The sequence below is a fragment of the Canis aureus genome, chromosome 35 (assembly GCF_053574225.1).
Source record: "Canis aureus isolate CA01 chromosome 35, VMU_Caureus_v.1.0, whole genome shotgun sequence".
In the NCBI taxonomy this organism is placed as follows: domain Eukaryota; kingdom Metazoa; phylum Chordata; class Mammalia; order Carnivora; family Canidae; genus Canis; species Canis aureus.
In genome coordinates this window covers 7,957,985-7,972,192 of record NC_135645.1, presented here as the reverse complement: position 1 = coordinate 7,972,192, position 14,208 = coordinate 7,957,985, and the positions used below count along the sequence as shown (strand labels likewise).

Genomic DNA, 14,208 nt, shown 5'->3' with positions numbered 1-14,208 from the left:
ATAAAAAGCAGCTTTTTCTTACGGAGTAGATACAGTATCTCCATCTCATCATGCTGGCTGTAAGCACAGCAGAAGACACGTTTTCTGATTCTAGCCCAAGTACCTCGTGCAGTGCCCACCAGGAGTTGGTCTTAGACTCAACTAAATGTTCCTACTCACAAGACACATAGACCAGGTTTTAAATGATTTTAGTATCCATCTACTCAGAAAGATAGAAGATGGGAACCACAACTTCAAGCCGGGCAGCATCAGGTATTTCTCTTCCTATGGAAGCTCTTACCATATCCACACAGAAAAACACATAGCTGTTTTCTTTAGTCCCCCAGTTACAAAGCTCAGGTGCAAGGAAGAGAGATTTACACTGGGTAGGTACAGGACCTGCCTTGGTTTACATGCCTCAGGGGCCAGTGTGTCTTATAATGATTCCATAGGCACTATTTCCAGGGTCCCCCTAATGGATTTACCTGGTTACAATAGTCAGCACTCAGGAAAGCTCAAACCTACGGTTTCCTGTGGCATTAATAATTCCTTTATCCTTCCAATCAAATGCTAGTTACCACTTGGAGGTCAAGTAGTGTTGCTTAGTAACAGAGTTGATATAAACGTCTTAATGAATTATTAGGAGAAGAGAGCTAGAGTCCATTTAAAGTAAAGTTCTTGGGGTACCTAGGTGGCTCAGTGGTTGAGTGTCTGCCTTCTGCTTGAGGCATGATCCCAGAGCCCTGGGGTCGAATCCCACATCAGGCTCCCTGCAGAGAGCTTGCTTCTCTCTCGGTCTCTGCCTGTCTCTCTGTGTCTCTCATGAATAAATAAATAAAATCTTTTTGTTAAAAAAGTAAAATTCTCATGAGAATTCTCGTAAGAAAGGGAGTGAATCCTTTGCCTATTCCTTCTCCCTCAACTGTCATCTGATGGGTCCACATCATGTACTATTTTGGCCTAAGAGTATGCTATCAGGATAGAGAAGGCACAGGCTTGGGGAGAAATTTGTGACCAAAGACCCTCTGCACAGGAATCTATTGAGGCCTTAAGTTTTAATCAAGGAAGACTGGAAGGAATATCAAGATGAGGGGGCAGTTAAGAAGGAAAGCAGAGAAAAAAACTGATAAAAGTACTCTTAAATACCAAGGTATGGCTATAAATTACAGCAGAAAATCTTTTGTTTTTAATTAATAATGAAATAACCTGTGAAATTTCTGAAGATATAAACCATGTATTTACATGTAATGTTATCCATGTATCTATATAATATAAATTCAAGGGCCAAATAATGAGATTTTGCCAATCTCATTATTATGATAAAAATCACCTTCAATATTTGGATAGTCCTTTTTCTTACATGAAAATTTAACAAGATTAATAATTTACATAGTTTAAATTGAGTATGTATGCCTTTACTTCTGAGTATAAAGTATCTCTTTATTTTGCTTTATTAAATGTTTGGAACATGATGCTTAGTTGCCCCCTTAATATGTATTACTCTTTCTTTCTTCTCTGTGGGAAGGAGGGAAGGACAGATGTCAGATGTGAAATTTTTTAACAATGCCTAGGGATGTAGAGATGGAACATTCATTTTAAAATATGTTTGATCAGCTTGAAGACAATGGAGAGCTAATAGTGAGGAATTTCTGGGCAAATATCTAAGAGAAGACAAATTCAGAGAGTTAGTTGGTTCTGGCATTTGGAGTCACTTCTTTTTCCTGAGGGAATAGGCACATCCTAGAAAATGTGGCTAAAAAGCTGAGTGATGCTTTCACCAGCTTTGTAAAACTAGAGGGACAAAGACTGGAGTCAAGGTAGAGGCCCTGGTAAGCCTCCTCCATTTGGTTTGCACCTTGGTGGCTCAGTCAGTTAAGCATCTAACTCTCAATTTTGGCTTAGGTCATGTTCTCAGGATTCTGGGATCAAGCCCCGCATGAGGCTCTGGGTTCAGCATGGAGTCTGCTTGGGATTCTCTCTCCCTCCCTCTCTCTCTCTCTCTCTCTCTCTCTCAAATAAATCTTAAAAAAAAAAAGTACATAACTCATCTGATTCATAGCTGGAGAGGAATTTGGCTCAAGATGAATCATACCTTGACTCACCTATACCTGATTTAGAGGATATTTAGATGAGACTTAGTTGATGCTCTAAGACTTTGGGGGCTATTGGGCTGGAATGAGTGTATTTTGCAGGTGAGAAGGACACCAATTTGGGGGTGGCAGTGGAGGACTACAGACTTGTGTCCCTCCAAAATTCAGATGTTAAAGTTCTAACCTGCAATATGATGACATTTGGAGATAAGTGCTGTGGGAGATTAGGCATAGATGAGGTCATGAGGATGGGTCCCCCGTGATGGGAATGGTGCATTTAGAAGAAGAGACACCAGAAAGCTTATTCTCTTTTTCCTTTCTATGTGAGGACATGGCAAGGAGGCAGCCATATACAAACCAGGAAGAGAGTTCATCCCAGAAACCAGCTATGCTGACATTTTGATCTTGGACTCTTAGCCTCCAGAAACTGTGAAGAAATTAAGCTTAAGCTACCCAGTTATGATATTTTGTTAAAGCAGCCTGAGCTTAGACACTTATGTTTAAAGAGATAAAAGTCAGTATTGAAATTTTCAGGATAACTGTAAATCATAAAAATGATATAGCAGATTTGAGGAAAATAGAAATTCTAGGATCTAAGGGTGCCTGAGTGGCTCAGTCGGTTAAGCATCTGCCTTCAGCTCAGGACATGATCCCAGGGGAACCGGGGGGCACCATCAAACATCTGTCCACCCTTATACAGAATGACCTGAAAAAGAAAGCAAAATAAATAAATAGGCCACTACATCCCCATCTAGACACACAGTACATAACAATAACTATCTGGTAGATAGGAGACGGCACCAAACATCAGAAAACTTTACTTCTCCTCTTACAGTTGTCACCTAGTTTCTACCTCAGCACCAGTGCGTAGGTCTATTCTGGGATTCTAAATTCTTATATCCCCAAACTGGAATAGCACTGTTTACTTCTAATCCATCACAATATAGAAAATGTCTTTAATGCAATCTTACTCTCAGCCCATACATATTTTTATTCAAATAATTTCAAAATAAAAAGTTTTAAAAAAAATTAGCACTGCCATTCTCATGCTTACTAGGTGACAAAATGATAGATCATAGTTATAGCCTGAATATAAACGAATGTCATAAGAGGGAAGAAGAGTTGTGGGTCATGATTGCTCTTATGTCAATTTCTATTATCAAAGTCAACTATTTATGAGAGATTGAAATTTTTCAGGATAACTGTAAATCATAAAAATGATATAGCAGATTTGAGGAAAATAGAAATTCTAGAATCTAGGGGTGCCTGGGTGGCTCAGTTGGTTAAGCATCTGCCTTCAGCTCAGGACATGATCCCAGCGTCCTGGATTGAGCCCTACTTTGGGGTCCCTGCTCAGCAGGAAGCCTTCTTCTCTTTCTCCCTATGCCTCTCCCCCTGATTATGCTCTCTCCCTCCCTCTCAAATAAATAAGTAAAATCTTTAAAAAAAAATTCTAGAATCTAAAAATACAGTAATCAATATGAGAAACTCAGTGAATGGACTTAAGAGCAGGACAAATACGGCTACAGAGAAAAATCAATAAATTAGAAGATAGGGCAGAAGAATTTACTTAGAAGAATAAAGGAACAAAAAGGTGGAAACTACAGAAGAAATGCAAGGATAGTGGTAGGATAATTTAATCCTTAAGAGACAAAAGGATAATAGGCATGGACCGCTGATTCAAGAAATTTGACTACTAGGAGAAATATGTTAGGAAGTCATGTGTAATGTGAATTTTTTTAAAAACAAAGACTCAATATTTAACAAACCTTCTTAACCCCAAGCAAAAAAATAATTAAAAATCTATACCTAGATACATTTTAATATGACTACTGAAAACAAAAGAAAAAAATCTGAAAAGTTTTCAGAAGAAAAAAAAGTTTTCAGAAGAAAAGTATGTGAATTGCCTTCAAAAGAGCAATAATTAAGCTGAAGTTGACTTCTCATCAGAAACAGCCAGAAAATAATGAAATTATAGTTTCAAAATGCTAAAATAGATTAAAAACATAGGATCTATCCCATGCAAATATATCCTTCGAGAATGACAAAGAAAGACATTTTTAGATAAATGAAACAAAACTTATCACTAGGAGATTTTTCACTACAAGAGATTACTAGGGGGTGTTATACAAACAGAAGGAAGATTATCCCAGGTGGAAAATTGGAGATAAATAAAGAATATGTGGATATTTATTGACTGCATAAAAAACAGTAAGAAAAAGCAACACTAGTGACATTAGAGTTAGCATAAGTAGTGTGGGAGTCCAAAATCCATACTTGGACTAAGTTGTCCTAAGATACTTGCATTATCTAGGAGGGGGATAAAATGCTATTTAATATTATCTTTGATGGGGATCCCTGGGTGGCGCAGTGGTTTGGCGCCTGCCTTTGGCCCAGGGCGCGATCCTGGAGACCCGGGATCGAATCCCACATCGGGCTCCCAGTGCATGGAGCCTGCTTCTCCCTCTGCCTGTGTCTCTGCCTCTCTCTCTCTCTCTGTAACTATCATAAATAAATAAATAAAAAATTAAAAAAAAAATTATCTTTGATGACTCAAGGCAACAGTCTGTAACCTCTAAGATAACTCCTAAAGCATAGTAGAAAGTTGTATGACATCTAAACTAATAGAAGAAAATGGAATAAAAAACCCATTCAGTATAAAAGGAAGATAGAAAGGATAGGAAAAGGAAATAAAATGGTAGATGTTTATCATTGATTCATCACTCATTTATATTAAAGAGCTAAATGCTCAAAGTCAGAATTTGGCAGACTGAATAAAAACTAAATCCTGTTTGTAGGAGGCATATACAAAACCTAAATATACAGAATGCTTACAAGTTAAAGGGTTAAAAAAGATACCATGAAAACATCATCCACAGGAAAGCAGATATAATTGTATTAATATCGAACAAAGACAACTTTAAGGCAGAATGGCCTATTAGACAAAACGGACAGTTCATAAAGATAAAGGTTTTAATTCATTGTGAAGGTATGAGTCACAAATAGGAATGTATCTAGTAACCTGGCCTCAACCTTTGTAAAGCAAATTTAATAGAACTGCATGGAGAAACAAATCCAAACTAATTCTAGGAAATTTTAATCTCTATCAGAAGCTGATGGAGCAACCGGAGGGGGGGGGGCGGGGGAGAAATGGAAGGCTTAAAATACATAATTAAGAAATTTGATGTAATGCACATTTATAGAATATTACACCTAACAAGTACAGAATGCACATTATTTAAGGGCACACACAACAAACACGTACAAAAACTGACTATATACTGTCCTAAAGCAAATGTTAACCATTTCAGAGTTGAAATCACGCCAAATGTGTTCTTTGATAAAAATGCAATGGAACTAGAAATCAATAACAAGATGATTCTAATATGTTTAAAAATTAAGAAATACAGACATTCATCAAAGAAAGTGTCAGAACTAGAAAATATTTTGAACTGAAAAATGACAAAAATGTGTATGTATCAAACTTGTGGAATGCTGTTAATGTGGCACTTAGTTAGAAATTTGTAGTTAAAGGCATTGATTTGAAAAGATGAAAATAAGACTAAGCATCCTTTTCAAGAAATTATAAAAAATGGTAAGTTAGATACAGAAAAGCAAAAGGAAAGAACTAATACAATAACAGCAGAATTTAATAAAACAAAATAAAATTTGAAGACAAACATTATGCATAAGTTAGGGGAAAAAATTTAACAAAACAAAATAGACATATCTTCTGATTTTAGGTAAGATGTACGTAGCTGCAACATTTAGAGAAAATAATGGATACATAGTAAACACCATATTTTCAAAGACATTGGAGAGCTGTGAAAATCAAAAGGACTAATTATAACAGCAGAGAGGAAAGTCCTTCCTAAGTGATCTGAGATACTGGCCATTTTCTTGCCTTGGGGTTGGCCAAGTTTGGGAATAAGCTTGGGCTCAGGTTTGCCAGGGGGCAGAGGGTCTTTATTCACTAGGGGAAACAGAAACCAACAAGACTCTTAAAATCAGTACAGGCAAGCATGATGGATTGCAATCGAGAGGAGCTCCGAATGTAAGGGCAAATTTCCCCCACAGAATGTCAGCATTAGCTTTTGGTGGATAAACTTTTTACTAGTGAAAACATGTTTGAATCTAACATGTGTTACTTAACCAGCTGTTTTTTTTTTTTTTTTTAAGATTTTACTTATTTATTCATGAGAGACACACAGAGAGAGAGAGAGAAAGAGAGAGAGACGCAGAGACACAGGCAGAGGGAGAAGCAGGCTCCATGCAGTGAGCCTGATTGGGGACTCGATCCTGGGACTCCAGGATCACGCCCTGGGCTGAAGGCAGGTGCTCAACCACTGAGCCACCCAGGCATCCCTATCCAGCTATTTAAATGGTGATCTTCACTCAGTCTCGTGGATTTAACCATTGCTAATTTATTGTTCCATGAGTTTTTTTTTTTTTTTTTTTTGTCAGAAATAGCTGTGTACCCTGACTTGCTTACCTCAGTGATACTTGATGGCTTAGCAATCTTTCAGTGTGAGTTTTTCAGCTCAAACTAAGATTGAGATTTTTCTAAGTAAGAAAATTACCCTTATCTACTATTATGGAACAATGAAAGGCTTTGGAAATTAGCTTTTGCTGTAGACTTGATACTATTTTTTAATGAATCCAACCTAAAATTACAAGGCAATGGGCAGCCCCGGTGGCCCAGCGGTTTAGTGCCACCTTCCACTCAGGGTGTGATCCTGGAGACCCGGGATCGAGTCCCACGTTGAGTTCCCTGCATGAGCCTGCTTCTCCCTCTGCTGGTATCTCTGCCTCTCTCTCTCTCTCTGTGTCTCTCATGAATAAATAAATAAAATATTTTTTAAAAGTAAAATGAAATTACAAGGCGAAACAGAGCTTATATTGCAGAATTTGCACTACGGTAAAGTCATTTCAGAATCACTAACACTGAATTACAAGTAATGGCCAGCTGCTTTATATACTTGCTGTGCTGTCAAAAGTTAAAACAAGAAGCAAGATTTTAATTCCCACACATATCTGCAGTGAATATGTTTTCTGAGTTTAAACTACACCTCCAGGAGCATTTTTTGGAACCTGAAACAAGTGCAAAGGAAATTTTTCTATTCCAAAGTCTCTTTTACTGTGCAATGGAGGAATGTCCCCTTAACCTTTGACGGGAAGTGATTACTATGTGTCGTAATGGCGTGCTAGGAGGAAAGTATCAAGAGACGGATCTAATGGAGTTCTGTAAATGCTTCCCAAGCAATAAATATGCAAAATTAAAAGCATATGTTCATGGGTTGATATCTGTATTGGCAGCACCTGTCTGTATGTCAGACATTTTCAAAGCTGAAATGTGGGTGGAGGTCTCATTGCAAATGTTTGTCTGCTACTAGTGATATGTAATCAGTTTTGATGATCTGAACCTCAATTAAGCAAAATGTTACCCCTAAATAAAACTTCTATTTTTCTCATTAGTAGACCTATATTAAAAAATAAACCTGTCATCATTATTACCATCTTTTGAATTTTATCAAAAATTTTGTGGAAATTTGTTTTCTCTCATTGAGGACCCACATAATATCCTTGATTTTGTTTACTGACCCACAAAGCCTAGAATTCTTACTATCAGGCCCTTTGCAGAGGTTTGTCAATTCCTACTATGTAGCAATTAAAATGAATGAAGCAGAACTAAATACAACATGGATGAATCTTGCAAATATAGTAAGTATTGAAAGAAACCAAACAAATCCAGAGATGCCTGGGTGGCTCAACTGGTTAACCATCTGCCTTCAGCTCAGGTCATGATCTCAGGGTCCTGGGATTGAGCTCTGCATCGGGCTTTCTGCTTAGCAGGGAGTCTCCTTCTCTCTCTCACTCTCCCTGTGTTCTCTTTCTCTCTCAAACAAATAAATAAAATCTTTTTTAAAAAAAAAAGAAAGAAAGAAAGGAGCCAAATCCAAAAAGAAACCTATAGTATGAGTCTATTTATATGGAATTCAAAATCAGCACTAAACTGTGGCACTTAGGAGGTAAAAAAGAAAAGAAAAGCAAGGAAATGAATACTGTAAAAATCAAATAAAAATCAGAATAGTGGGGCAGCCCAGGTGGCTCAGCGGTTTAGTGCCGCCTTCAACCAGGGCGTGATCCTGGAGACCCGAGATCGAGTCCCACATCAGGCTCCCTGCATGGAGCCTGCTTCTCCCTCTTCCTGTGTCTCTGCTTTTCTCTCTGTGTCTCATGAATAAATAAATAAAATCTTTTTTAAAAAATCAGAATAAAAATAAATAAATAAAATCAGAATAGTGATAAGTTTTAGAGGATAGGGAGAGGGTTGTGATTGCAAAGGAGTAAGAGGGAGCTTATAGGACTTCTTCACCTGGGTAGTATTTAGACAGGTGAATATTTAACATGTATTCACCAAGCCGCACATTAGTTTTCTGTTATTTTCTTATATGTGTCATACTCTTTAATTAAAAGCTAGAAATATGTGTGCATATATACAAACATATATATACATCCATGATGCTTGCAATATACATAAAATATTTCTGGACAGATCAAGAAATTGGTTAAGTATTGTCAGTAGGCTTAGGGACTGGGAGGAAATAGATATATTTTCCTCATGTTCATTTCCTTTTGTAGTCTGAATTTTTTTACAGTGTACACATATTAAGTTTTCAGTTATAATTCAGCTAATATAAAGTTTATAAGTGCTATAAGTTGGAAACTGAGACCCTGTGAGTTAAACATTTGGATCATGGGGCTCATAAGTGGCAGAACTAGGATATTTCTGGTGATGTCTGCCTTTTGAACCAAGGCTCTGTATAATTGCATCACAGTAATTTTTTGAATGTATTGTTCTGATAATGATTATTTCTTAAAAGATGACATAAACATTTGTGGGTTTTTATGTGTGTGTTGTTTGTTTGTTTATTTTTTACAGATTATCTTTCCTAAAAGAAGCTGTACAAATCATCATAAAGAATTCCTATATCTGTGCTTCTTCCAAGATGTACAGCTCTTATGGACTTGTCAATGTGTAATTCATGAGGAAAGATCTTTATTTTCCATAAACTTCCAATAATTTAAAATGATTTTCAGTAATAATAATCAAATGAAAGAGTTTATTCTCTTTGGTGTTTCCCAGATGCTCTACTTCAAGAGAAAATTTTCTTATGTTTCATTTCAACATTTTGTTAACTACGAGGATATTCTGGCTTAATCAAACAAAAAGAAATGTTACTGAATATTTCTTACATAGTTTTGGCTTGATATTCATGGTACATTGACCTTATCTGCTAAGTTTGAAAGCATCCATACTCCATGACCTGGCATTTCACCTCCTAAATATATACTCAGTAGAAATACATGAGTATATGCATCAACAGGCATGACAAGAATGTTCACAGCAGTACTTTTCTTTATAGCCCCTCAACTAGAAACCCAAACATTCATTGACATTGAAATAAAAAAATAAGCTGTGGCATATCCATATAATGGCACATCAACTTACCCTTGAGCTTTAGATCTAAGAATATTTATGCAACACCCCTATAGAGAGGGTGCTGTTGGAGAGCAATCTGCCCACCCTGTGTGTTGACAAACATTAGGATCCCTCCTCATTTAAAGATTGGTAAATAGGAAACAAACCCTAAAAACAAAAGTATCAACAACAAATCTACCTGAGCCCCATGCATGTTACTCTGAAAGCAGAATAAAAGCCTATCTTAGAAAATGTCCTTCTATAAGAAACAAGAAAATCTTCAGAAGCTACCTGCTGGTGATTTTAATAGGAGGCAAAAAGAAATGGCCTCAGGAAACTGAAGCAGAGAATAATAAGAGCAGATGCCAACAGAGAGATGTAGGCTGGAAAGAAAGGAAAGCTGGTTAATGTGAAAAAAAAAAATGCAAAAAGATTAAAAAATCCAGTGAAACACATTTGGATGCAGTTTAAAGAACAAACTTCACAGCAGAGAATAAAAGAGGTGATGTTGCTAATGAAATTAAGTCATCCAGTATGGTTTGGGAAGGATAAAGAGATGAAAATGACAAAGAGGTTAGCTCTGGATAACCAATCCTACAAGCAGTAGGAAATCTTAAAGAAGAAATCAAGACAAATAAAATAGTTTTAACAAAAGATTTTCTGAGCTGAAAAAATACTTGATCATACAACTTTGGAAAGGTTTACCTTGTATTAGGATAACTGTGATCAAGGTAACTTTTCTTCGCCTGAGAATCACTGACAAACAGAAAAGCACTACACAATTAACGAGGGAGTTGAGTTTTGTTCCTTTAAAAATGCTAACCTGTTTGAGGTAAAAGTTATTTGTAAAATAAAAAATCGGGGACACAAGACAGAATGAGAAGAAGCAAATTAGGCAATGGGATAGAAGATAGTGGCAGGGTGGGCTATGGGGAGTGAGGGTGCCATACTATAGCAGGCAACAGCAGACTTATTCTGTAAAGAGCCAGATAGTAACTATTTTAGGTTTTGTGGGTTAGTTTCTGTTGCAATTACTCAACTCTGCCATTATAAGGTGAAAGCAGCAATAGGTAACATATAGAAGGCACATGGTTGTGTTCCAATAAAACTTTACAAGAACTGGCAGCAGCCAGATTTGGCCCTTGAGCTGTACTTTGCCCATCCCTGCTATATAGCAATGAACTAAAGTTGAAATCAATACCTACTTTCATGAAGTGTTTAAAGCAGCTTTTAATAAAGAACATATAATGAAACAATATTTTCTAAAACAATCTTTATGCAGTCTTTGAAAACTAAGATTTGTTTTTAGACAAAAAGGAAAATACAAAGTAATACAGAATTCTCATTAGCTAACTGAAGTTTACCAGGAGGGGAAAATTTTCTCTTACTAGCAAACTTCTACTTATAATGGCTTTAGTTAAAACACCTAAACTTTAATAACCATTGCTCTTAAAAATAAAAGTGATGAGCAAAACTCATGTTTAAAGCATGCGGTCATGGCAACTGAAGCTATGTAGTTGGTTGGGACTAGTCGAATAATCAATAGCAATACACAATCACAATGAGCTGATTTGTAAAGTAGAAAATTTTTTTTTCATGGATGCATAATCGTATACAGTGAACCTTCATGCCACTTAACAAAGGCATTGCCTCTTCTCAACATGCTTAAGAACAGGCAAGGTAAAATCCAAGGAAGAAGTGTGTAGTGTGAGTAAAGGATCTCTTTGGGATGAGAAACCATTAAGTGCAAAATTGTTAGAGATTCCAAATCTTTAGGTGCAGAACCCGAGACAATTTAAAGGCTGAGTATACGTTGATTCAAGAGAACTCTCATCCCCATCCTCAATTCTGGACCCTAGTACCTACCTGGGAGTAGAGTTGCACCTACTAAGACGACTTGGAGTACACTTTTATGCAGCAAGCTACGCAGAGAATTAAAGGCCCAGTTACCAGTAGAATGGAGAATGCTAGCTGGCAAGAGTGATATAGAAGTGGCCTCCAACTGTGCTTACCGCTTGGTGGAACGAAGGCCAAGCTAGCCTCTTAACATTGGAGTAGCCTGGAGGTTAGGAGAATATGCTCTGGAGCCAGATGCTCTGGATTGAAACCCCAGTGTGTCCTCAAACAAGTTACTTGATCTCATTAAGCTTGAGCTTCCTCAAATCTAAAATGGTATAACAATAGAATGTATATCATGGAGTTGGTATGAGGATGTAATGAATTCATTCATGTAAAGGGCTTGGGAACAGCAGCTGGCATATGATAAGCATTCAACAAGTACCATTTAGCTATTTTTATTATCACTATGGGATAGAAGCAAAAGATACGGTGGAGCAAAGTAACTACATCTACCGCTATGCAGAAAGTAGCTCAGTGGATGTCAGTTGCTAACTAATCAGATGAATTTCTCCATCTCACTTGGGGATGAGTGAGAAGGAGAGAGAGAGGAACGAGTGTCCCATGTTCTGTAGAATCCTGAAGTATTGGCAATAAGGGCATATTCTACTAGACACCAGAGCAGTAGAAAGAAGCCATTATGAAGAAGAATTTCCCAGAAAACTTAACTAAAACCATTGAAGGAGGCTTCTTTTATTATAGTTGTCAAAAATTGAGGAAACAGGAAACAAAGACTGTAATAGTTCTTAACCATGGCTGCATGCTAAAATCATCAAGTACTTTAAAGAATTGGTTCTTGGGCCTCTCCAGGCCAATTAAGATAGAATCTTTAGAAGTGGAACCAGGCAAAGGTTTTTGTTGTTGTTGTTGTTGTTGTTGTTGTTTGTTTTTGTTTTTGTTTTAAGTTTCCCAAGTGATCTAATGTACATTCAAGACTTAGAATAGGAGAAATCTTTCCCAAAGTAACTATCTCTCCCCAAGTACTGACCATTCAGAAACTTACCAAAGGAGACATATCTTTAGTCAGGCTTTAATGATATTTTATTTCTAAAGCCTCAAAGATTGAAAAGACTAGAAAAAAATTGTGGGCACTGAGCACAATCATAACACTTGTACTTCCTCTGCCATAGCCCATATCACACTTGATTATAATTGCCTGCATAATCATCTCTCTCACCAACTGGACTGTTAGCTCTGAGATGAAGGCAGGAGCTATGCCTCATAAGTACATTTGTTTTTATTCCTGGTACCTGACACAGTTTCTGGCATGTGGTAATCTCTCAATAAGTATTTATTGAATGAAATTCTACACACTTAATATTTGTAAAAGCAAATACTTCTATGATTTGGAAGAACATTTGTGAATATCTTGGTATTTTATGGTATGAAATGAGTTTTTAAAAATAAAATTCTCGATTTATAATATTCATTTCTAGCAAATAAAGGTGTAACTTTTTGTGATTCAACTGGTGAATATTTCACAGGAACCAAGTAAGTCATAAAGGGTGTAGGAGCTTCTATACTACATCCAAAAGGGAGTTTATCCACTTATTCTGGACAAACAACATTAACAACTTTAAAAACCTCCAACAGAGGTTTTAGAGAAATGTTTTTCTCAATAATATTTTTAATAGAGGTTAAAGGCATCATATTAAAATATAACCATAATATCAGCTTCTAATTATGACAGAAAGAAGAGGCCAGCAATTCTCCTCCACTAATAGATAGGGAAGTAGGTAGATAGATGATAGATACATACATACATACATACATACATACATACATACATACATAGATGATAGATAGATATAACTAGACAAAATTGTAAAAAAAAAAAAAAAAACCTCACCCATTTTAGGGCCTAGAAATCTCAGAGATGGCCAACACTTTAAAAACCTACTAAAGATTCAGGTAAGAACAGCACAGGTCTACACTACCCCTAACCCCCATGCAGCTCAGTCTGCAAGAATGGCAGTCTTCCAGTCTAGCAGTTTTGTTGCCAGAGAGGAAAGACTTAATTTAGGGTGGGGAGATGGGGAGAAATCTTGTGACATTACATGCTAAAGGTAGCACCTTTTCAGTAGTTGATAGAACAATTAAATAAGAAATCAGTAAAATTTAGACAATCTGAACACTACTCATTGCCTTAACCTAATGCTAATCAGAACACTACACCTAACTACCACAGGATATACATTCTTTTCAAATGTACATAGAACATTTGTTGCGATAGATCATATCCTGTGCCATTAAACAAGTCTCAATAAATTCAAAGAATTGAAATAAAATATGTTCTCTGGATGCAAATAATTAAATTAGAAATCAAAAGAAAAAAGTAAAGTTAGAAAATCCCCCAAACATTTGGACATTAAACAATAAATAGCTTTTGGATCAAAAAGACATCACAACAGAAGTTAGAAAATACTTTGACCTGAATGATTGAGAAAATACATCTTTGAAATTTATGGGATGTAACTAAAGCAGTCAACAGATAAATATATACTTTTATATGCTCATGTGGGAAAAGAGGTTTAAAACCAAGTAAATTTCCACATGGGAAAGACACAAAAAGAAAAAGCAAACCCAAAGTAAGTGCAGCAGATATTTTAAGAACAGAAATCAGGGCAGCCCAGGTGGCTCAGTGGTTTGGCACCTGCCTTCAGCCCGGGGTGTGATCCTGGAGAGCCGGGATTGAGTCCCACGTCAGGCTCCCTGCATGGAGCCTGCTTCTTCCTCTGCCTGTCTCTCTGCCTCTCTCTC

General features: G+C 36.7%; 1 protein-coding gene and 1 long non-coding RNA gene across 10 annotated transcripts in view; one reads left to right on the top strand and one right to left on the bottom strand.

The window, feature by feature from the left end:
• The window catches only part of CFAP91 (cilia and flagella associated protein 91), a 110,331-nt gene extending 97,454 nt beyond the window's left edge, over positions 1–12,877 (top strand). For all 9 annotated transcript variants that reach the window (XM_077883963.1, XM_077883964.1, XM_077883961.1 and 6 more), the window contains one exon: positions 9,013–12,877. The gene's annotated coding sequence lies outside the window, so the exon portion shown is untranslated. The remainder of the gene's footprint in view (positions 1–9,012) is intronic.
• The window catches only part of LOC144305264 (uncharacterized), a 56,566-nt gene that overhangs the window by 32,588 nt on the left and 9,770 nt on the right, over positions 1–14,208 (bottom strand). The window lies entirely within an intron of this gene.